The sequence below is a fragment of the Helianthus annuus genome, chromosome 10 (assembly GCF_002127325.2).
Source record: "Helianthus annuus cultivar XRQ/B chromosome 10, HanXRQr2.0-SUNRISE, whole genome shotgun sequence".
In the NCBI taxonomy this organism is placed as follows: Eukaryota; Viridiplantae; Streptophyta; class Magnoliopsida; order Asterales; family Asteraceae; genus Helianthus; species Helianthus annuus.
The window spans coordinates 116,419,562-116,442,027 of NC_035442.2; the positions used below are offsets into that span (position 1 = coordinate 116,419,562).

The 22,466-nt window shown below is 39.4% G+C and overlaps 2 non-coding genes across 2 annotated transcripts; both read left to right on the forward strand.

The window, feature by feature from the left end:
- Positions 1 to 3,770: 3,770 nt before the first annotated feature.
- LOC118483411 lies at positions 3,771 to 3,877 on the forward strand. Its single transcript, XR_004870699.1, has one exon. It is a non-coding gene; the product is annotated as a small nucleolar RNA R71 (small nucleolar RNA).
- A 5,994-nt stretch (positions 3,878 to 9,871) lies between these two features.
- LOC118483492 lies at positions 9,872 to 9,978 on the forward strand. Its single transcript, XR_004870781.1, has one exon. It is a non-coding gene; the product is annotated as a small nucleolar RNA R71 (small nucleolar RNA).
- Positions 9,979 to 22,466: the final 12,488 nt, after the last annotated feature.

Consider the following 22,466-nt stretch of genomic DNA (forward strand, 5'->3'; position numbering starts at 1 on the left):
ACACGGCCCCGTGGTGGGCAATAGAAGCTTCTACAGGTTTGTCTTTTCTACTGCTTCTTGGGCACGGCCCCGTGCTGGCTGAGCACGGGGCGTGTTCAGTCTTCTGTTTTCTCTTCTTTGCTTGGGAGGATGCCGTTGAGGGTTCGGGCAGTCTACTTTTATTCCTTTTCTTGTATTTATGTTAGAATTAGCTGTCTTTTTGCTTCTTTTGTGAATTTGAGCTCATTTCATCCTGAAAATACAAAAGGAAGACAAAAACACTCTTTTTCCAACATTAGTACTTAAAAAGGGTTAGTTTTATGCATCATTTGATGTAATTTATATGTTGCATTTTACACACATCAAATACCCCCACACTTGAACTTTTGCTTGTCCTCAAGCAAAACTCTTTAAATGTGGCTTACACTCCCAAATGGAATGGGTAGAAGAGAAGGTTTATGGCTTGTCATAGAGTGTCGGGAATCCAAGATTTTTTTGGGTTTTATTTTTATCTATTTACAATCCTATTCGTTATGATTTATTTAGAACGTTTCATAAGATAAATTACTTATTTGGGCATAACATGCCTTTTTAAAATTTCATTTATATACAAGTTCACATACCTCACGGGAGAAATCACTCAACACTCGGCCGAAGATGTATTTTTTTTTAGTGAATCACTCGAGAGCGGCATGGAACTTACGCCTACCATAGGCTTGCCAAGCAATCAATCCTCCTCCTTTTTAACTTTATACCTTTGTAAATATCAAGAGGACTTTTTGGGTGAAGGGTTAGGCTTGGGCTAAAGGTGGGTGGTTGGGTTAGTGGTTAGTAAAAGGGCGAAAAGCGTAAAAAGCGTCGGTTTTTGTAAAACACTTTGTTTTTAGTGACTTTTTATTTTGAAGTATTTCTCCAAACAAGCTTTTGTTTGCATAGCTTTGTTTGTTTTTAACTTCATCATTCAAAATTTTTTTTTAAGTCACATAAAAGAACGAGCTTGCGAAAAACCGAGCTTGTTACTAAAATAAAGGGTGAAAAATAAAAAGGGTTTTTGGTGGGTGAAAAGGGTTTAGGGTAAAGAAACGAAAGGTTTATGCTCAAAGGGGTTAACTAGGGGGATTTTGGGTAGGTGGTAAAAAAAATGAAAAATAATGGCGTAGAAAGAAAAATGGTTAGTCCTAATGCCTCCATCATTTACTTACTTGGGTTTTAGTTGGTAAGGACCGGGAATGAATTGTCGTGGCAAGTTCTAGAGTTGTAAGAACCAAGCGGCTATTCACACAAGAAACGAAAAATGAGCATTTAGTCTAAGGATGTAAATTTGTATGCTCAATAAAGGCTCAAAACTCACTTTTGTGGGAATGGGTTTTTAATGTGATCAAGTATGTATAATCAAATTTTAACTATACTTGTTATGCCGTTTCATAATTTTCTTATGTTGGTTCTTGTTATCACGACGCTCTCGGTTGTAAAATTTTAAAAATATAACCTTATTAATCTTAGGATTCCTAACTTAAACTTTAGATAAGTAAAAATGAAAATTTTTGAAAAAAATTTGGGGTATTTAGCGGTTCCAATAGAGTTTTGTGTAAGGCTTGTTGTTAGGACTTGCAAAATTTCAAGGTGTTAGCTTCCCCCCCCCCCCCCCACACACTTAAATTACACATTGTCCTCAATGTGTCCCTAAAATAAATTTTTAGGTTGATTGGATGTGTAATGTGGTGTTAAAAAGCAAAGATTTATGTTACTGGCAGTCTGGACACGGCCCCGTGGGGACCGGACACGGCCCCGTGTTCAGGTGCCAGTAACAAAAATTAAAGAAATGAGACAGAAGCCTGGACATGGGGGCGTGTCTGTTGAACACGGCCCGTGTCCAGTTACCTGAACTGGGCGTTTTTCTACAGGTGGTTCAGCACGGGGCCGTGTTGGTTGAGCACGGCCCGTGTTGAGCCTTCTGTAATGGAGATTTGTGTCGGGTTGCCTCGTTATTGTGCATGGGACCATTTTTCTCTTTCCCTTTTTCATCCTTTACCACCGTGAGTGTGTTTTATTCCTGCAAATTAAAACTAAAAGATTAAACTAAACTAAGGATAGTTCCGCGGAATGCCTCCGTGGCGCGCCACGTTTATAAGGGTCCTTGGCTAGACCCAATGTGAGGTTATATATTTTCTGAGTGGGATGTTTGGCGTCCCATGTTACACCGTCGGAGAGCAGCATCCAAACTCGAATCAATAACCTTCATGTAGTTGACCGGGTCGTCGTCCTCTATTCTCTTCCCAACTCCGAATTTTACTTCATCATCCCCATGCCTCAAGGTGAGTGTTCCGTCATTCATATCTACCACCGCTTGTGCGGTGGCAAGAAATGGTCTCCCTAGTATGAGGGGGACCTCGGTGTCTTCCTCCATATCAAGTATGACAAAGTCGGCTGGGTAGACGAATTTGCTTACCTTTACCAAGACATTTTCAATGACACCTTGCGGAAATTTGACGGATCGATCAGCAAGTTGTATGCTCATTTTTGTAGGACTCGTTGTTCCTAGGCCGAGTCTTTTAAACATTGATGAGGGCATGAGGTTAATGCTAGCCCCAAGGTCGGCTAGTGCATTACGAACGGGGGACTTCCTGATTGAGCAGGGAATCGTGAAGCTTCCGGGATCGATTTTCTTTTGGGGAAGTTTATTGAGTACGAGGGCAGAGCATTCTTCGCCTAATTTAACTAATTGCAAAGTTTCAATTTTCTTTTTATGAGTGAGGAAGTCCCTCATGAACTTAGAGTATTTGGGCATCTGGGTTAGGACATCAATAAAAGGAATATTGACATGCAATTGCTTTAATAGACTTTCGAACTTTGCAAATTGCTCATTGGTCTTTTGACGAATTAACCTACCGGGGTACGGAACTCGAGGAGTCTTGGTAGGCTCTGGTGACGGAGGGGAGTTCTTCTCCTGCAGAGGTGGGGGTACTGTTTCTTCTGTCGACGGCGGCGCTTCTGCAGGCCCCACGGTGCGGTTTCGTAGCGTGATGAGATGAACTTGCGCTTTTGGGTTTGTTTCGGTATTGCTAGGTAATGCGCCTTGTGGTCTCTCGGCAAAATTTTGAGCTATTTGATTCAATTGTTTTTCTATGTTTTGAATACTAGCTTGTTGATTTCTAAAATTTGATTCAAATTGTAGAAATCTTTCTGAGTTTTTCTTTTCAGTGTCGGAGATGAGGCGAGATACAGTATCTTCAAGCCTTTCTCGTCCACTTTGTTGTTGAGTGAAATTTTGTGACTCATTTATTGGTTGTTGAAAGTTTGTTCGTTGGGTTTGTTGGTTACTACTATTTCCGGGTTCTCTCCAACCAAGGTTTGGGTGGTTTCGCCATCCTTGGTTGTAAGTGCCCGTTGGAGGACCCGACGGCCTAGGTCTATTATCAATGTAGCTTACCGATTCCTGTTGGTCGTTCGTTTCTTTCATACAACTCCAATTTTCATGTGGCCCACCACACCCTTCACAAGCCATAACCGAGACTGTTTTTATCATTTCTAATTTTTTTATTTTTGAAGAAAGGGCCTCAATTTGGGCTTGTAAAGAAGTGCTTTCATCGACCTTATGGGCGCCCGGGGCAATAGATTTATTGCCTCGGGGGGTGTGCCATTGAAAATTGGTTTGAGCAATTTCCTCAATTTGGTTATATATTTCATGCGGGCGTCGATTACCTAAAAGTCCCCCGGAGCTAGAATCAAGTGTCTGCCTTGTGTGTGGCAACAGTCCATTATAGAAAGTGGATACTTGTTGCCATATCGCAAGGCCATGATGTGGACACTTGCGTAATAGTTCCTTGAACCTTTCCCAAGTTTCATATAAGGATTCCCCGTCCTCTTGTGAATATGTATTAATTTCAGTCATTAATTTAGCCGTTTTAGCGGGAGGGAAATACTTATATAGAAATTTTTGGGCTAGTTCATCCCAGGTGTTTACCGATCCAGCTGGGAGGGCGTTGAGCCAAGCTTTCGCTCGGTCCTTTAGTGAGAAAGGAAACATTCGGAGGCGGATGGCGTCATTTGATGCTCCATTGATCCGAAAGGTATCACATATTTCTAAGAAATTAGTAATATGTAGATGGGGATCCTCGTCCGCAGGCCCATGGAAGGTTGCGGAGTTTTGGAGCATTTGTATCAAATGCTGCCGAAGTTCGAAGTTATTAGCTTCAACATTCGGAGCATTGATAGTGGTGCCTAGGTTACCTACGGTGGGTCGTAGATAATTCATGAGGGTATGTTGGTCCGCCATTGGAGGTGGATCACCCAAAACTTTCTCTTGGTTTTTAGCTTTTAATCTTTTTCTGAGAAAGCGTTCGGGTTCTTCTAGAGGTTCTTTTATGTCCTTATTAGAACTGGAGCTCATACACTATGTAGGATTGGCGTCTGGTTCCAAGTCCTGCAATAAAAACAAAAAAGAATGCTGGTCAGAAGGTTCACCACGGCCCCGTGTTCAGCGAACACGGCCCGTGGTCAGAGTTACAGTGATTGCTTTCCAGATCCCAGTTACTGGAAGTTGGACACGACCCCGTGTTGCACCGACACGGCCTCGTGGTCAACTTTCTGTAACTTGGAAAACTAAAAACTGTCAGTAACGATGCTGGGCACGGCCCGTGTCCGACCAGGCACGGCCCGTGCTGAGCTCTGCAGAAGCTGAAAAATTATGAAAAATCTAAAAATTTAAAAGAAAAATAAAAATATGATTAGGCCGTTGATTCCTAACTTTCTTAAAATCTTTGTGTCCCCGGCAACGGCGCCAAAAACTTGATGCGTGTGAAGTGTGCTATATTTTTGATGTATATTTCAAGCCATTTTACACTTTTAGCCAAGTTTTAAATTTATAAAACATGATATTTACTAACACTAAACACACATATGGGCAAGTCCACCCATCGTGGACGTAGTATAGCGTTGGTAAGATACCGAGGTCGTCCAAGGACACAAGAGCTTTTAGTACCGGTTTATCAAATCAAATCAAAAAAGTTAGAAAAAAGGTTTTTAAACTAGAAAAATAAAAACTAACTAAATGCTAAAAAATAAAAATAAAATAAAAACAGATAGACAAGATGAATCACTTGGATCCGACTCGTGTATTAGTATAACCTTTGATTATTTTCGCACTTTTGCACTTGTTTAAGAGATTATATTAGTTATTGTAGTAGGCCCCTCTTTTGAAGGAGACGTTACCCTCAACCCAGTAGTTTGAGTCAGCAAGGATACAATCCTAAAGGGTTGGATTATTGGAAGATAATGAATTAAGTTATTAATGCAAATTGTGGTAGGCCCCGCTTTTGGCGGTGACGTTACCCTCGGCTAAGTAGTCTGAGTCAGCGGGGATACAGTCCTAAATAGCCGGGTTATAGTATTAATAGTAGTTAACTTATGAGGGGGTCAAAGAGTTTGGATCCCCGCCATCCAATACCTATGGGCATTGAAGGAGATCCTACTAAATTTGACTCAGGTCCCTTGCAGGACCTCTAAACGCTGAACAAGGGCAAGACCCTTACCAAACCGTTCCCTTAACCCCCGACCAGGTAGCCAACATACCTCCATATAGACCGTGGAGACATGAATGGTGAAAATCTTTTATTTTATATAGACAGTAAAATAATGCCAAGACACCACGGACAAATGATAAGGAAAGATCACCTTCAACATAAGCAACTAGTTATTAAAGTCATTAATACAAAACCAAATAAAAAGTGCAAAAGATTAAAAATAAAAAGTATTATACTAAACACTTGTCTTCACCAAGTGATGTAAGAGACTTAGGCAAACATGGCCTTGATTGTCAAGAACTCTTACGATCAGTCTTGGATCCCGAGACGACTCACACACTCTACGATGGACAATGGATGATGGTGGTGGATGATGGTGTTATGGTGGTGGTGGGTGGTGGATGAAGTGTGAGAGAGGTGGTGTGCCAAGGGATGAGTTGGAATGAAACCAAGCACTCCTATTTATAGGCTGAACAGAAGGCTGGGCACGGCCCCGTGTCCGCTGGACACGCCCCCGTGCCCGTCTGACACTCTCTCTCTTCATTAAATGTAATTCGCAATTACAATTAATGCGCCTGCTGTACTTTCGCCACACCCCCGTGCTCACAGGACACGGCTCCGTGGTGGGCAATAGAAGCTTCTACAGGTTTGTCTTTTCTGCTGCTTCTTGGGCACGGCCCCGTGCTGGCTGAGCACGGGGCGTGTTCAGTCTTCTGTTTTCTCTTCTTTGCTTGGGAGGATGCCGTTGAGGGTTCGGGCAGTCTACTTTTATTCCTTTTCTTGTATTTATGTTAGAATTAGCTGTCTTTTTGCTTCTTTTGTGAATTTGAGCTCATTTCATCCTGAAAATACAAAAGGAAGACAAAAACACTCTTTTTCCAACATTAGTACTTAAAAAGGGTTAGTTTTATGCATCATTTGATGTAATTTATATGTTGCATTTTACACACATCAAATACCCCCACACTTGAACTTTTGCTTGTCCTTAAGCAAAACTCTTTAAATGTGGCTTACACTCCTAAATGGAATGGGTAGAAGAGAAGGTTTATGGCTTGTCATAGAGTGTCGGGAATCCAAGATTTTTTTGGGTTTTATTTTTATCTATTTACAATCCTATTCGTTATGATTTATTTAGAACGTTTCATAAGATAAATTACTTATTTGGGCATAACATGCCTTTTTAAAATTTCATTTATATACAAGTTCACATACCTCACGGGAGAAATCACTCAACACTCGGCCGAAGATGTATTTTTTTAGTGAATCACTCGAGAGCGGCATGGAACTTACGCCTACCATAGGCTTGCCAAGCAATCAATCCTCCTCCTTTTTAACTTTATACCTTTGTAAATATCAAGAGGACTTTTTGGGTGAAGGGTTAGGCTTGGGCTAAAGGTGGGTGGTTGGGTTAGTGGTTAGTAAAAGGGCGAAAAGTGTAAAAAGCTTCGGTTTTCGTAAAACACTTTGTTTTTAGTGACTTTTTATTTTGAAGTATTTCTCCAAACAATCTTTTGTTTGCATAGCTTTGTTTGTTTTTAACTTCATCATTCAAAATTTTTTTTTTAAGTCACATAAAAGAACGAGCTTGCGAAAAACCGAGCTTGTTACTAAAATAAAGGGTGAAAAATAAAAAGGGTTTTTGGTGGGTGAAAAGGGTTTAGGGTAAAGAAACGAAAGGTTTAGGCTCAAAGGGGTTAACTAGGGGGATTTTGGGTAGGTGGTATAAAAAATGAAAAAATAATGGCGTAGAAAGAAAAATGGTTAGTCCTAATGCCTCCATCATTTACTTACTTGGGTTTAAGTTGGTAAGGACCGGGAATGAATCGTCGTGGCAAGTTCTAGAGTTGTAAGAACCAAGCGGCTATTCACACAAGAAATGAAAAATGAGCATTTAGTCTAAGGATGTAAATTTGTATGCTCAATAAAGGCTCAAAACTCACTTTTGTGGGAATGGGTTTTTAATGTGATCAAGTATATATAATCAAATTTTAACTGTACTTGTTATGCCGTTTCATAATTTTCTTATGTTGGTTCTTGTTATCACGACGCTCTCGGTTGTAAAATTTTAAAAATAAAACCTTATTAATCTTAGGATTCCTAACTTAAACTTTAGACAAGTAAAAATGAAAATTTTTGAAAAAAACTTGGGGTGTTTAGCAGTTCCAATAGAGTTTTGTGTAAGGCTTGTTGTTAGGACTTGCAAAATTTCAAGGTGTTAGCTTCCCCCCCACACTTAAATTACACATTGTCCTCAATGTGTCCCAAAAATAAATTTTTAGGTTGATTGGATGTGTAATGTGGTGTTAAAAAGCAAAGATTTATGTTACTGGCAGTCTGGACACGGCCCCGTGGGGACCGGACACGGCCCCGTGTTCAGGTGCCAGTAACAAAAATTAAAGAAATGAGACAGAAGCCTGGACACGGGGGCGTGTCTGTTGAACACGGCCCGTGTCCAGTTACCTGAACTGGGCGTTTTTCTGCAGGTGGTTCAGCACGGGGCCGTGTTGGTTGAGCACGGCCCGTGTTGAGCCTTCTGTAATGGAGATTTGTGTCGGGTTGCCTCGTTATTGTGCATGGGACCATTTTTCTCGTTCCCTTTTTCATCCTTTACCACCGTGAGTTTGTTTTATTCCTGCAAATTAAAACTAAAAGATTAAACTAAACTAAGGATAGTTCCGCGGAATGCATCTGTGGCGCGCCACGTTTATAAGGGTCCTTGGCTAGACCCAATGTGAGGTTATATATTTTCTGAGTGGGATGTTTGGCGTCCCATGTTACACCGTCGGAGAGCAGCATCCAAACTGGAATCAATAACCTTCATGTAGTTGACCGGGTCGTCGTCCTCTATTCTCTTCCCAACTCCGAATTTTACTTCATCATCCCCATACCTCAAGGTGAGTGTTCCGTCATTCATATCTACCACCGCTTGTGCGGTGGCAAGAAATGGTCTCCCTAGTATGAGGGGGACCTCGGTGTCTTCCTCCATATCGAGTATGACAAAGTCGGCTGGGTAGACGAATTTGCTTACCTTTACCAAGACATTTTCAATGACACCTTACGGAAATTTGACGGATCGATCAGCAAGTTGTATGCTCATTTTTGTAGGACTCGTTGTTCCTAGGCCGAGTCTTTTAAACATTGATGAGGGCATGAGGTTAATGCTAGCCCCAAGGTCGGCTAGTGCATTACGAACGGGGGACCCCCTGATTGAGCAGGGAATCGTGAAGCTTCCGGGATCGATTTTCTTTTGGGGAAGTTTATTGAGTACGAGGGCAGAGCATTCTTCGCCTAATTTAACTAATTGCAAAGTTTTAATTTTCTTTTTATGAGTGAGGAAGTCCCTCATGAACTTAGAGTATTTGGGCATCTGGGTTAGGACATCAATAAAAGGAATATTGACATGCAATTGCTTTAATAGACTTTCGAACTTTGCGAATTGCTCATTGGTCTTTTGACGAATTAACCTACCGGGGTACGGAACTCGAGGAGCCTTGGTAGGCTCTGGAGACGGAGGGGAGTTCTTCTCCTGCAGAGGTGGGGGTACTGTTCCTTCTGTCGGCGGCGGCGCTTCTGCAGGCCCCACGGTGCGGTTTCGTAGCGTGATGAGATGAACTTGCACTTTTGGGTTTGTTTCGGTATTGCTAGGTAATGCGCCTTGTGGTCTCTCGGCAAAATTTTGAGCTATTTGATTCAATTGTTTTTCTATGTTTTGAATACTAGCTTGTTGATTTCTAAAATTTGATTCAAATTGTAGAAATCTTTCCGAGTTTTTCTTTTCAGTGTCGGAGATGAGGCGAGACACAGTATCTTCAAGCCTTTCTCGTCCACTTTGTTGTTGAGTGAAATTTTGTGACTCATTTCTTGGTTGTTGAAAGTTTGTTCGTTGGGTTTGTTGGTTACTACTATTGCCGGGTTCTCTCCAACCAAGGTTTGGGTGGTTTCGCCATCCTTGGTTGTAAGTGCCCGTTGGAGGACCCGACGGCCTAGGTCTATTATCAATGTAGCTTACCGATTCCTGTTGGTCGTCCGTTTCTTTCATACAACTCCAATTTTCATGTGGCCCACCACACCCTTCACAAGCCATAACCGAGACTGTTTTTGTCATTTCTAATTTTTTTATTTTTGAAGAAAGGGCCTCAATTTGGGCTTGTAAAGAAGCGCTTTCATCGTCCTTATGGGCGCCCGGGGCAATAGATTTATTGCCTCGGGGGGTGTGCCATTGAAAATTGGTTTGAGCAATTTCCTCAATTTGGGTATATATTTCATGCGGGCGTCGATTACCTAAAAGTCCCCTGGAGCTAGAATCAAGTGTCTGCCTTGTGTGTGGCAACAGTCCATTATAGAAAGTGGATACTTGTTGCCATATCGCAAGGCCATGATGTGGACACTTGCGTAATAGTTCCTTGTACCTTTCCCAAGTTTCATATAAGGATTCCCCGTCCTCTTGTGAATATGTATTAATTTCAGTCATTAATTTAGCCGTTTTAGCGGGAGGGAAATACTTATATAGAAATTTTTGGGCTAGTTCATCCCAGGTGTTTACCGATCCAGCTGGGAGGGCGTTGAGCCAAGCTTTCGCTCGGTCCTTTAGTGAGAAAGGAAACATTCGGAGGCGGATGGCGTCATTTGATGCTCCATTGATCCGAAAGGTATCACATATTTCTAAGAAATTAGTAATATGTAGATGGGGATCCTCGTCCGCAGGCCCATGGAAGGTTGCGGAGTTTTGGAGCATTTGTATCAAATGCTGCCGAAGTTCGAAGTTATTAGCTTCAACATTCGGAGCATTGATAGTGGTGCCTAGGTTACCTACGGTGGGTCGTAGATAATCCATGAGGGTATGTTGGTCCGCCATTGGAGGTGGATCACCCAAAACTTTCTCTTGGTTTTTAGCTTTTAATCTTTTTCTGAGAAAGCGTTCGGGTTCTTCTAGAGGTTCTTTTATGTCCTTATTAGAACTGGAGCTCATACACTATGTAGGATTGGCGTCTGGTTCCAAGTCCTGCAATAAAAACAGAAAAGAATGTTGGTCAGAAGGTTCACCACGGCCCCGTGTTCAGCGAACACGGCCCGTGGTCGAAGTTACAGTGATTGTTTTCCAGATCCCAGTTACTGGAAGTTGGACACGTCCCCGTGTTGCACCGACACGGCCCCAGGCACCTAAACTAAAAACTGTCAGTAACGATGCTGGGCACGGCCCGTGTCCGACCAGGCACGGCCCGTGCTGAGCTCTGCAGAAGCTGAAAAATTATGAAAAATCTAAAATTTAAAAGAAAAAAATAAAATATGATTAGGCCGTTGATTCCTAACTTTCTTAAAATCCTTGTGTCCCGGCAACGGCGCCAAAAACTTGATGCGTGTGAAGTGTTTTATATTTTTTATGTATATTTTAAGCCCTTTTACACTTTTAGCCAAGCTTTAAATTTATAAAACACGATATTTACAACACTAAACACACATATGGGCAAGTGCACCCATCCGTGGACGTAGTATAGCGTTGGTAGATACCGAGGTCGTCCAAGGACACAAGAGCTTTTAGTACGGTTTATCTAATCAAATCAAAAAGTTAGAAAAAAGGTTTTTAAACTAGAAAATAAAAACTAGCTAAATGCTGAAAAATAAAAATAAAATAAAAAACAGATAGACAAGATGAAGATGAATACTTGGATCCGACTCGTGTATTAGTATAACCTTTGATTATTTTCGCACTTTTGCACTTGTTTAAGAGATTATCTTAGTTATTTGTAGTAGGCCCCTCTTTTGAAGGCGACGTTACCCTCAACCCAGTAGTTTGAGTCAGCAAGGATACAATCTAAAAGGGTTGGATTATTGGAAGATAATGAATTAAGTTATTAATGCAAATTGTGGTAGGCCCCGCTTTTGGCGGTGACATTACCCTCGGCTAAGTAGTCCTGACGTCAGCAGGGATACAGTCCTAAATAGCCGGGTTATAGTATTAATAGTAGTTAACTTATGAGGGGGTCAAAGAGTTTGGGATCCCCGCCATCCAATACCTATGGGCATTGAAGGAGATCCTACTAAATTTGACTCAGGTCCCTTGCAGGACCTCTAAACGCTGAACAAGGGCAAGACCCTACCAAACCGTTCCCTTAACCCCCGACCAGGTAGCCAACATACCCTCCATATAACCGTCTTTTATTTTATATAGACAGTAAAATAATGCCAAGACACCACGGACAAACGATAAGGAAAGATCACCTTCAACATAAGCAACTAGTTATTAAAGTCATTAATACAAAACCAAATTAAAAAGTGCAAAAGATTAAAAATAAAAAGTATTATACTAAACACTTATCTTCACCAAGTGATGTAAGAGACTTAGGCAAACATGGCCTTGATTGTCAAGAACTCTTACGATCAATCTTGGATCCCGAGACAACTCACACACTCTACGATGGACAATGGATGATGGTGGTGGATGATGGTGTTATGGTGGTGGTGGGTGGTGGATGAAGTGTGAGAGAGGTGGTGTGCCAAGGGATGAGTTGGAATGAAACCAAGCACTCCTATTTATAGGCTGAACAGAAGGCTGGGCACGGCCCCGTGTCCGCTGGACACGCCCCCATGCCCGTCTGACACTCTCTCTCTTCATTAATTGTAATTCGCAATTACAATTAATGCGCCTGCTGTTTTGTCTTTTCTGCTGCTTCTTGGGCACGGCCCCGTGCTGGCTGAGCACGGGGCGTGTTCAGTCTTCTGTTTTCTCTTCTTTGCTTGGGAGGATGCCGTTGAGGGTTCGGGCAGTCTAACTTTTATTCCTTTTCTTGTATTTATGTTAAGAATTAGCTGTCTTTTTGCTTCTTTTGTGAATTTGAGCTCATTTCATCCTGAAAATACAAAAGGAAGACAAAAACACTCTTTTCCAAACATTAGTACTTTAAAAAGGGTTAGTTTTTATGCCTCATTTGATGTAATTTATATGTTGCATTTTCACCACATCAACAAGGTATTCATGTAGATCCCTCCAAGATCAGTGCGATTAAGGATTGGGATACACCTACTACTCCTACTGAAGTTCGTTCTTTTCTTGGTCTAGCGGGTTATTACCGCCGCTTCATTGAGAACTTCTCAAAGATTGCAGTTCCTCTAACTGCTCTAACTCAGAAGAATAAGCCATTTGATTGGGGAGTCAAACAAGAGGAAGCGTTTCTGACTTTGAAACAAAAGCTTTGCGACTCGCCTGTCCTAACATTGCCTGAGGGCAATGATGATTTCGTCGTTTATTGCGACGCATCTAAATTAGGTTTTGGCTGCGTCCTGATGCAAAGAAACAAAGTCATAGCATACGCATCAAGGCAGTTGAAGATACATGAGAAGAACTACACCACTCATGATCTTGAGTTGGGTGCAGTTGTCTTCGCTCTTAAGTTTGGAAACACTATTTGTACGGTACAAAATGTGTGGTTTTCACTGACCACAAAAGTCTCTAGCATAACTTCAATCAGAAAGAACTCAACATGAGGCAACGACGTTGGGTTGAACTTCTAAATGACTATGACTGCGAAATTCGCTACCATCCTGGTAAGGCGAATGTCGTGGCCGATGCTTTGAGTCGCAAGGAACGTACTAAGCTTCATTGTGTTCGTGTCCAATCTGTTATTCAAGCTCAATCCGATAACCAAGCCCGAATTTCTCAGGCTCAACAATCTTGTGTTTCACAAGGTTTGATGGATAAGGAATTTCCTTATCACATAACACCTGCCCTTGAACTGAAGGACAATGGATCGTATTACTTCATGGACCGTTTGTGGGTCCCGAGCCAAGATAATCTTCGTACCCTGCTTATGGATGAAGCCCATAAGTCTCGTTATTATATTCATCCTGGCTCAGATAAGATGTATAAGGATCTTCGTATTCAGTATTGGTGGCCTGGTATGAAGAAAGACATTGCCTTATATGTATCAAAATGCCTTACTTGTCTTAAGGTTAAGGCCGAACATCAGCGTCCTTCTGGTTTATTGGAGCAACCAGAGATCCCAGTTTGGAAATGGGAAAACATTACTATGGATCTCATTACTAAACTCCCGCGCACAAAGAAAGGTCACGATGCCATCTGGGTAGTCGTTGATCGTCTTACCAAGTCAGCGCATTTCTTGCCAATCCGTGAGGATTTTTCGGCTGACAAACTTGCTCAAATCTACGTGGATGAAATTGTAGCTCGACATGGTGTTCCTTTGAACATCATTTCTGACAGAGATGCTCATTTCACTTCTCATTTTTGGAGAACCATGCAATCTGCTATGGGGTCCCAACTTAATCTGAGCACAGCTTATCATCCGCAAACGGATGGTCAATCTAAAAGAACAATCCAGACACTGGAGGATATGCTTAGAGCTTGTGTGATCGATTTTGGTGGTAGTTGGGATTCACATCTTCCGTTAATTGAATTCTCCTACAACAACAGTTATCACTCCAGCATCAACATGGCTCCTTTCAAGGCTCTCTATGGTCGAAAATGTCGTTCACTAGTCTGCTGGAATGAGATTGGCGAGGCTTAACTTACTGGACCTGCCCTCATTTTAGAGACAACAGATAAGGTAAAGAAAGTTCGTGATAACCTTTAGACAGCTAGAAGCCGTCAAAAGAGTTACGCGGACCTAAAACGCAAGCCCTTGGATTTTCAAGTCGGTGATCGTGTATTACTTAAGGTCTCGCCTTGGAAAGGTGTGATCAGATTTGGAAAGAAAGGAAAACTTGCACCTAGATACGTTGGACCATTCAAGATCGTCGAAAGAATCGGTAAGGTAGCCTACAGACTTGAGTTACCTCCTGAACTTGGAAATGTTCATCCAACCTTTCACGTGTCCAATCTCAAGAGGTGTTTAGCTGATGAGAACCTCCACATACCGCTTGACGAAATTCGTGTTGACAAAACACTGAAATTTGTTGAAAAACCGGTGGAAATCATGGAACGTGAAGTCAAGTGGCTTAAACGCAAATGCATTCCTTTGGTCAAGGTTCGCTGGGAATCTAAGCGTGGACCCGATTTTACTTGGGAACGCGAAGATCAAATGAAGGCAAAATATCCGCATCTTTTTCCACGAGTTTCCTCTAAATAAATTTTGGGACGAAATTTTCACAAGTAGGGGAGACTGTAACATTTGTGCTTGTAATCATTGTGAACAGTTCAGTTATCAATAAAACAATGTTATTTGATCCCAATGTTTGTTTGGTTGTGTTTTACATTTTTCATGTTTTGACTTTTGTTCAATTTCAAACTCTACATCGCTTTCTGGAGAGTTATACGCAAACTGGTGCGTAAACGTACTCAGTTTAGTGCGAAAAATACTCCGGAACATCAACATATACTCAACATACCTTAAATAACCTTTACATAACTTAGAAATAAGTTTTGAAGGCTTTGGTATGGCAAAAACAAGCTAATTCGCTTACAGGGACTAAACTTGACAAACTACGAAAGTATGCCAATTTGAACTGTAACAAACATTCCGGAACATGTCCATAAGTTAAACATACCATAAATATCCTTTACATAGCTTAGAAATAGGCTTTGAGGGGTTTGGTGTGCTAAAATAAACTTTTGGGTCATTCAGGGACTAAAAGTGTCAAAAAGCGCACAAGTTTGCACTTTCGCACATAACTTACGTTCTGAATACATCCGGACATCCAAAAATTTATGTAAGCATCCTTATATTATGCCTTAGTGTTTGGCATGAGAAAAATCCATTCGTCGCGTCATTTGGATCGTCTTTCGCGCTTATGCGCATTCCGTCGTAATTAACAGAACATCGCGATCGTACGGCCAAACGAACCAACATCCGGAATATTTTTGAGCTTGTTTCATGTCCACAATGTTTAGGCATCATTTTAGGGCCTTAAAGTTGGCTTTACGGGCCTTAGAAGTGCTGAAAATGACTTAAATACGTGACAGGGACCTAAACTGTAAATTCTGCAAGTGGTGCAGATCAGACAAGGCTAGGCGGGGCGCGTAAGCCCTGACCAAATCCTTACGCGGGCTGCATGGCCCCTGCAGATGCAGAAACTTGTTTTTGGCTGAAGATTGGCCTTTCAAACACTCCAAAGGGCAATGCCCTTTCACAATCTCAGGAGTTAAGGGTCATTATGAGCCACCACAACATCTTGACAAGTGTACGCATAAGATCGTGGCACGATATTCAAGAAACGATCCTAACGGCTTTACTTTTCCTATAAATACCCCCCCCATTTGTGTTAAAACCCACAAAACTGATCAAAGAGCTCTAAGTTGATGCCATTGCTTCATACCTGAGCTCCTGGATCAAGTTTAGCTTTCGAGGACCCTTCGTAAGTGTTCTTTCGTTCTTTTATTCGCTTTTCGAGTCCGAAAGTCAATGTTTTGTTTGACTTTCTGCGTTGACCAGCCTATGGTCAACACGAAGTTCGTTGGAACTTCATAACGTGAGCGTGATCACGATGGTTATAGTCCGTAGTGACTATACCTACTGATTACCACGTTATCTAGGCTCAGTGACGAGTCGTAGTTTCGGCCAAAATGCGCATTCTTGCGTATTTTGTAACCAAACTACTCATGAGCATCAAAGCCGTTTGTTTTGATGCCAAAACCTGTTTTCTAAACTTAGTTAAGCATGTTCTAACATGCTTAGCTCGTCACTTTTAGTATAGTGCTCATATAGGGTCGTAAGGTAAGCGATCTAAACCATCGCTTATACTTTCGAACCCGACCCATTTGGTCAATCATTAGGATCCAACCAAACAAATTAGGTGACCATAGCTATAACCTTCCGAGGTTATACCTTATGGCCACAATGTTAGGCGTTCCAAACGCGTTCTACGCGAACGACGCGTTAAGGTAGCATAAGCTACCTAAACGGGTCGTAATGGGTCGCAAGCACTTAGGTTAGGTTTCATTTTAGTATGTAGGCTTTGTTAAACCATATTACACGAGTCTCCATACTCGTTTGGTTTACGAACCCGCATACTATCCGATCCTTCCGATTTTGGTACGGTGTATTAATATAGCTACCTATTAGGTACCGTTTGATATTCCGTGATCTCTAGCATTATTTCGTTGTTATACAAGAACTACAAAGCAATCTCAGGTGAGTACATAGAACCCCATCTTTTACATGTTTTCGAGGAGTTCATGTGAGTACATTGAACCCCGCATTTACTGTTTTCCAAACTGTTTTGGGGTGAAACACATGTGCCTACTTGTTACTTTCTTGCTTTCCCTGTTTTCACATCATATACCTGCTATGTTCGTTAGTACATTATAGTACATGTTTTCATTACATTTCATGCTATGTATGCCCATTGTGTGCGTACTTAGTACATTGCTTTACATTACATTTCATGCTATGTATGCCCATTGTGTGCGTACTTAGTACATTGCTTTACATTACATTTCATGCTATGAATGCCCATTGTGTGCGTACTTAGTACATTGCTTTACATTACATTTCATGCTATGTATGCCCATTGTGTGCGTACTTAGTACATTGTTTCACATTGCATTTCATGCTATTTATGCCCATTGTGTGCATACTTAGTACAATTGTTTACATCACATGCCTTCATTTTGGTATAACATTTGGTTTGTTTAACATGGAACAATACATTCATTAACATTAGCTACGCCGTTCGTTAGTAGGTAGTGGTACCATAGGAATTGACAACTCCCGTTCCGGACATCCTAGTTTGGTTTGGATGAAAGGAATGACCGAATTCGATACACATAATTTAGATAAACCTTTAATTTGTTTAAGGGTTTATCGCCACAGTCTCAAGGCTTGGATGTATGCATATTTCACAATACCGCATAAATGTTTGTATCAGTATAGCATGCATTTGTTCCATAAAACATAACTTTGATTTAAAACATGTTTTACTTCAATACCTTGTTTTTGTGCATTTTACATATGGTTTAGTTGATACATTTCACTTACCATACATGATATATTTTGGGTACACATTACATGATCTACATTAAACATAACCATTCTGACATTGATATATACATTTGGTGGTTTACATTGAACATAGACATTTCGATATGGTTTACACAATAACACTTAACACTTGATTTATACATGAACAATTTACATGGTGGTTGGTTTGGGTAAATGGTTTGAGTAACGTGGCGTATGTAATATGATACAAACATGGTGGATACGCCGCTGGTACTTCCTGTATATAAGTGTTTGTATGATATTACATACCGTGGCGTTATCTAAATCGTTTCTGTTTAGACATATTACGTTTTACCCAAATAACATATTCTTCACAAGGCATTATTTTTACAAACAACTTATCTTATACAAATTCATTTTACTAGGTTATACATATAACCTTACACTTTATTTATACGTATCATCTGAACTTATCGTTTTTCAAGCGATTTACAAAACAAAACAATTTACAAGGTTCATGACTGACTGTTATTAAACGTTTTCGTTAAACTCAAGTCATGAATCCCATTTTCACCAAACCTATGTATCTCACAGGCATTTTTATGCTGACGTACCTACTTTCACATGTGTTTTCAGGAGCTATCGTGTAGGATGACAATGGTGACACTAGGGCGGACCTGTGCCTTAGAGACTAAAAATGATGATAGACTTAGTTAATTATGTTATAAACTCTTTGTTTCCTGTTTGAAGACAATGTAACACGTTTGTTGATAAATAAAATGTAACTTTAATTTCCATGGTTTATGAAACAATTAATTCTGTCCCAACACTCCCCGGCGTTTCCGCTGCGGTTGCATGTTATACGCGACCGGGGTGTGACAGCTAACAAGAGAAACGAAATAAAAGAGTGCTTAAATTTGCATTGGTTAGGTTTTCCCAAGTAAAATTAATATTCATGTTAATTTAATCCACTTCATAGTTTGAGTTTTCCAATATTTTTTTGTTCAACTTTCTATGATTTATTTAAAACCATTCGAATCGTAATCTCATCAACGTGAGCTTAATTCACATAATATTTCATTAACTTCTACGTAGTACTCATATATAGAGTATTATACTTAGGTTACAATTTTTGAAAGTAAATGAACTACAGTATAAAACAAAATGGTTGAAGTTAAAAAATTTTAAAAGCAAACCAATAAAACATAAAGAACAAGTAAAACTGAACTTGAATAAAAAAAAAATATATATAAAAATGGATTAAATATGGAAAAGGACAAAATAAGAAGGAAAAAAGGAAGAAAGAAAAAGCAAAATCCTAGATTTAAAATAAGAAAAAGATGTCATCATATTCTGAAATACTTTATGAAAATCATCTTAAATATAACAGTTAACACCTTTTACTGATAAGGTGCTATTGCACTGGACATAAAAGCTTTGGACATAAGTGACTATTTTTGTTTTACATAATTATCAGATATGTTATAAGTTTGAACACTCTATTTCCATATGAAGTTGCAATAAATTCTTCTCTTTATTGTATGAGCACTATAATATTAGGCTGTGCGGTATGGGCTTCGTCCCCGCCTCGTCCTCCTCCGTCGCCGCCCCGCCCTCCATTTCCCCCCACCCCGTCGTCATCCCGAACGGCAACAATCAGACGTCCTCGACGACCCACTAGAAGACAAAACAACCAAACGTCCTTGTCGTTGGCCCTCTTCAGTCTCTCTCAACCTCTCTCTGTACAACAAAATTGAAGAATCTGAATCTCAGAACATAATTCAACACTATTCGTAATCGCAAACCCTAGGTTAACGATCCTCTCCGTTTATTCGCTGTTTATTGCTTCCAGATCTTACAACAATTGCTACACATCTTTAATCGCCTACTTTTTGTCAATTTATCAGCTATTCCTTCACATGTGTACGTATTATCGATCGTTGTGAGTTTAGAGAGAGGTACGGTTGCAATTTGTGTTCAATTTTGTTCTGTGTGTTTAGTTTTTTGTGAATCTAGGTCTAGAAGGTAGAAATTAGGTTACATATGGAGGTTTTTGAACGAATTTAATGTTAGGTTATGGTTGAATACTTGAATTAATGAAATTGATGTTAGGTTATGATTAAATGAATTTGATGTTAATCAATTCAACTCCTTCTTCATCATAAGCCTGTTTGCTAACTTTTAGGTGATAATTTGATAGAAGTGATGAAGTTGTGTATTGTTATGCTGTTTGATATTCTCAGGGATTGATCTTTTGGTTAGAAGGTTAATTTATAGATGTAATTGGTGTTTCGAGCTATTTGGAGCAGTGTATTTTAGCATTATTGAAGAAATGGACAGTGATTCGTGGTTTTGCGAGATATTATAAACATCATGAGTACTTCTTGGGCGGATGTTGTTGATAATGCACCTTCAGGACCTGAAAATTACGAAAATAATCCTTCGGGGGCGCCTGTTAAGCCCGCTTACGCACCACCGCATCCTCGTAACAAGGCAGCTGCATCTCAGCAAGCCGTTACTCCTGCTGTATCAAATGGTAGCCTACCACCTATGAATGACGGTATCAATTACGATGCTTACGAGAATATTCCTGGGAATGGAAAGCAGGTCTGGGTTGAAAATATTTACAATTCGTTAACATCTGCGAGTGTTTGGATTGTAGTTGGGTGTGGTCTACGCCTTCTTAGTTCTAATCGATTCTTAGGGTTTTTTTATTTCAAATCTGAATCACGTTGCTTCTTCACTCGCGAATCATCAGGTATGGATTATCGTCATCTTCATCATTATCTGATCCACTTTTCATGTACGATTAATAACGTATATTCATCCTATGGCATATACTTCACTGTTGTTCCGACTTCACAAACCGATCATACCCTTGGTACACTTAGTTATATGTGTAGCTAACATAGGTGTTTTCTGTTATTTGTATGTGATATGGTTACATGCGCAAGAAGAATCAGAATAATTCCAGTATTTGATCTGTTAACTAGTATGGATTATTTAGAGGTCAAATTGACTTTTTCAATTTAGGGAAATTACTGGTTTAATCCATGTAAGCATGAACTATTGGTATGCTCTTATCTTGCTTGATTTTGGTCCAGGATCTCAAGATAGTTTGGTATGTACAAGTATTAGCTTCTCATGTCCCTGTTTTGCAGTTTCTTGATATTAATACACCTTAGGAAAAAATGCAGTATAATGGCATAGTGCACAGAGCATATTTTTAATGCTTCCTTTAGCGTCATTCTCATCTATTTTTATGCATGTGTATACTTATTTCCGAGTGAGAGAACTTGAGACTTCTGTATGGAACAAGAATTCGTATTTTTTGAATAATAGTCTATTTCCGTCAATGAAAATAAATTTTGAGTGCCTTTAAATCAGTTTGACCTATTCTACCTGTTTGTTTTTTACTAATTTCTTTCAACCTCTTTGGATAACAATAACCCGAATGGTTTCACTCAGAAGTGAATGGGTCAAAAGTGTGTCATGTATGGTTGAAAGTTGATTCGATGAATGCTATAAATATCAGTTAAATTTATAAGTCTTCTATAGTCTTCTTGTTGAACCTTTGTGGCCATTAAAAAAAAGATGAATTAAAAAAAATAAATAAAAAACATAAAAGTGGTGGGGTAGGATAATCTAGGACCATCCTCCCATACCCTCTAGTTTTGTGGGATGGACCATCTTTGGGAGGACTATGATGTGGCGCCTATGTGGCGGATCATCCTCCAAGGGAGGATGGGCACCATACCCTCTAGCCTTATCATAGATGACAGGTCTTAAATGTTGTTCTTTTATTTCAATGGATAAAATTATAGTTCAACTGCACATAACATGAACAGTTAGGTTTAATTTGTAATTTGTCTGTTGTAAAAAATAAATTTGTTCATAAACTTATATGTAAATCTATAACAAAGAAACTTAAGTTTCATCTTAATTTTTATTTTTATTTTATTACAATTTAATGTAAATCTATAACAAAGAAACTTAAGTTTCATCTTAATTTTTGTTTTTATTTTATTACAATTTAATATGTTAAAATAAATTTGTTCATAAACTTATATGTAAATCTAAAACAAAGAAACTTAAGTTTCATCTTACTTTTTATTTTTATTTTATTACAATTTAATAAAGATGGTGTTTTTTATAGGGTTAGAATATATAATAGGAAGTTTATTTGACTAAGAAGGCTAGGAAATAATCTTGACCATCCATTTATTTAATCAAGGGCTAAGATTAAATGAGGGAAATTGAACGGAAGAAAAGAGGCGTGTGAGTTTGTTTAGGGAGATTCTAGTCAATCCAACGCAATAGTTTTTCTCTCCTCCAATTCCCCCCCCCCCATTTTTTAAACGTTAATAACTCTTTCATACGACATTATATTTTTTTTATAAATATTGCACCAAAAAACGAGCGTTTTTTTATCTTTAAAACGAGTATACTATTGCTATATTTTCAAAAACTTTTTTTCTAAAACCCAGTTGCGTAAAACGCAATGGAAAAAACCCACTTGTGTAAAACGCAACGGAAAAAAAAACCTAAAAAATGACATTTTTCTAAAACGCAATGCACCAAAAACACGAAGAAATGTCTTATTTGTAAAACACAATGGCCAGAAAACACAAAGAAATGTCTTATTTCTAAAACGCAATAGCCTAAAAACACAAAAGAAAGTGTACTTTCTAAAACGCAATTGACTGAAAACACATAAAAATGTGTTTTTACCTAAAACGCAATGCACAAAAAACACAAAGAAATGTCTTATTTCTAAAACGCAATTGCCAGAAAACACTTACAATGTCTGTTTTCTAAAACGCAATGGACTGAAAACACATAAAAATGTGTTTTACCTAAAACGCAATGCACCAAAAACACAAAGAAATGTCATATTTATAAAACGCAATGGCCAGAAAACACTTAAAACTGTCTCCTTTCTAAAATGCAATGGCCTAAAAAAACAAAAGAAAGTGTTCTCTCTAAAACGCAATGGACTGAAAACACCTAAAAATATGTTTTACCTAAAACGCAATGACTAAAAACACTTTAAAAATGTGTTTTTCTAAAACGC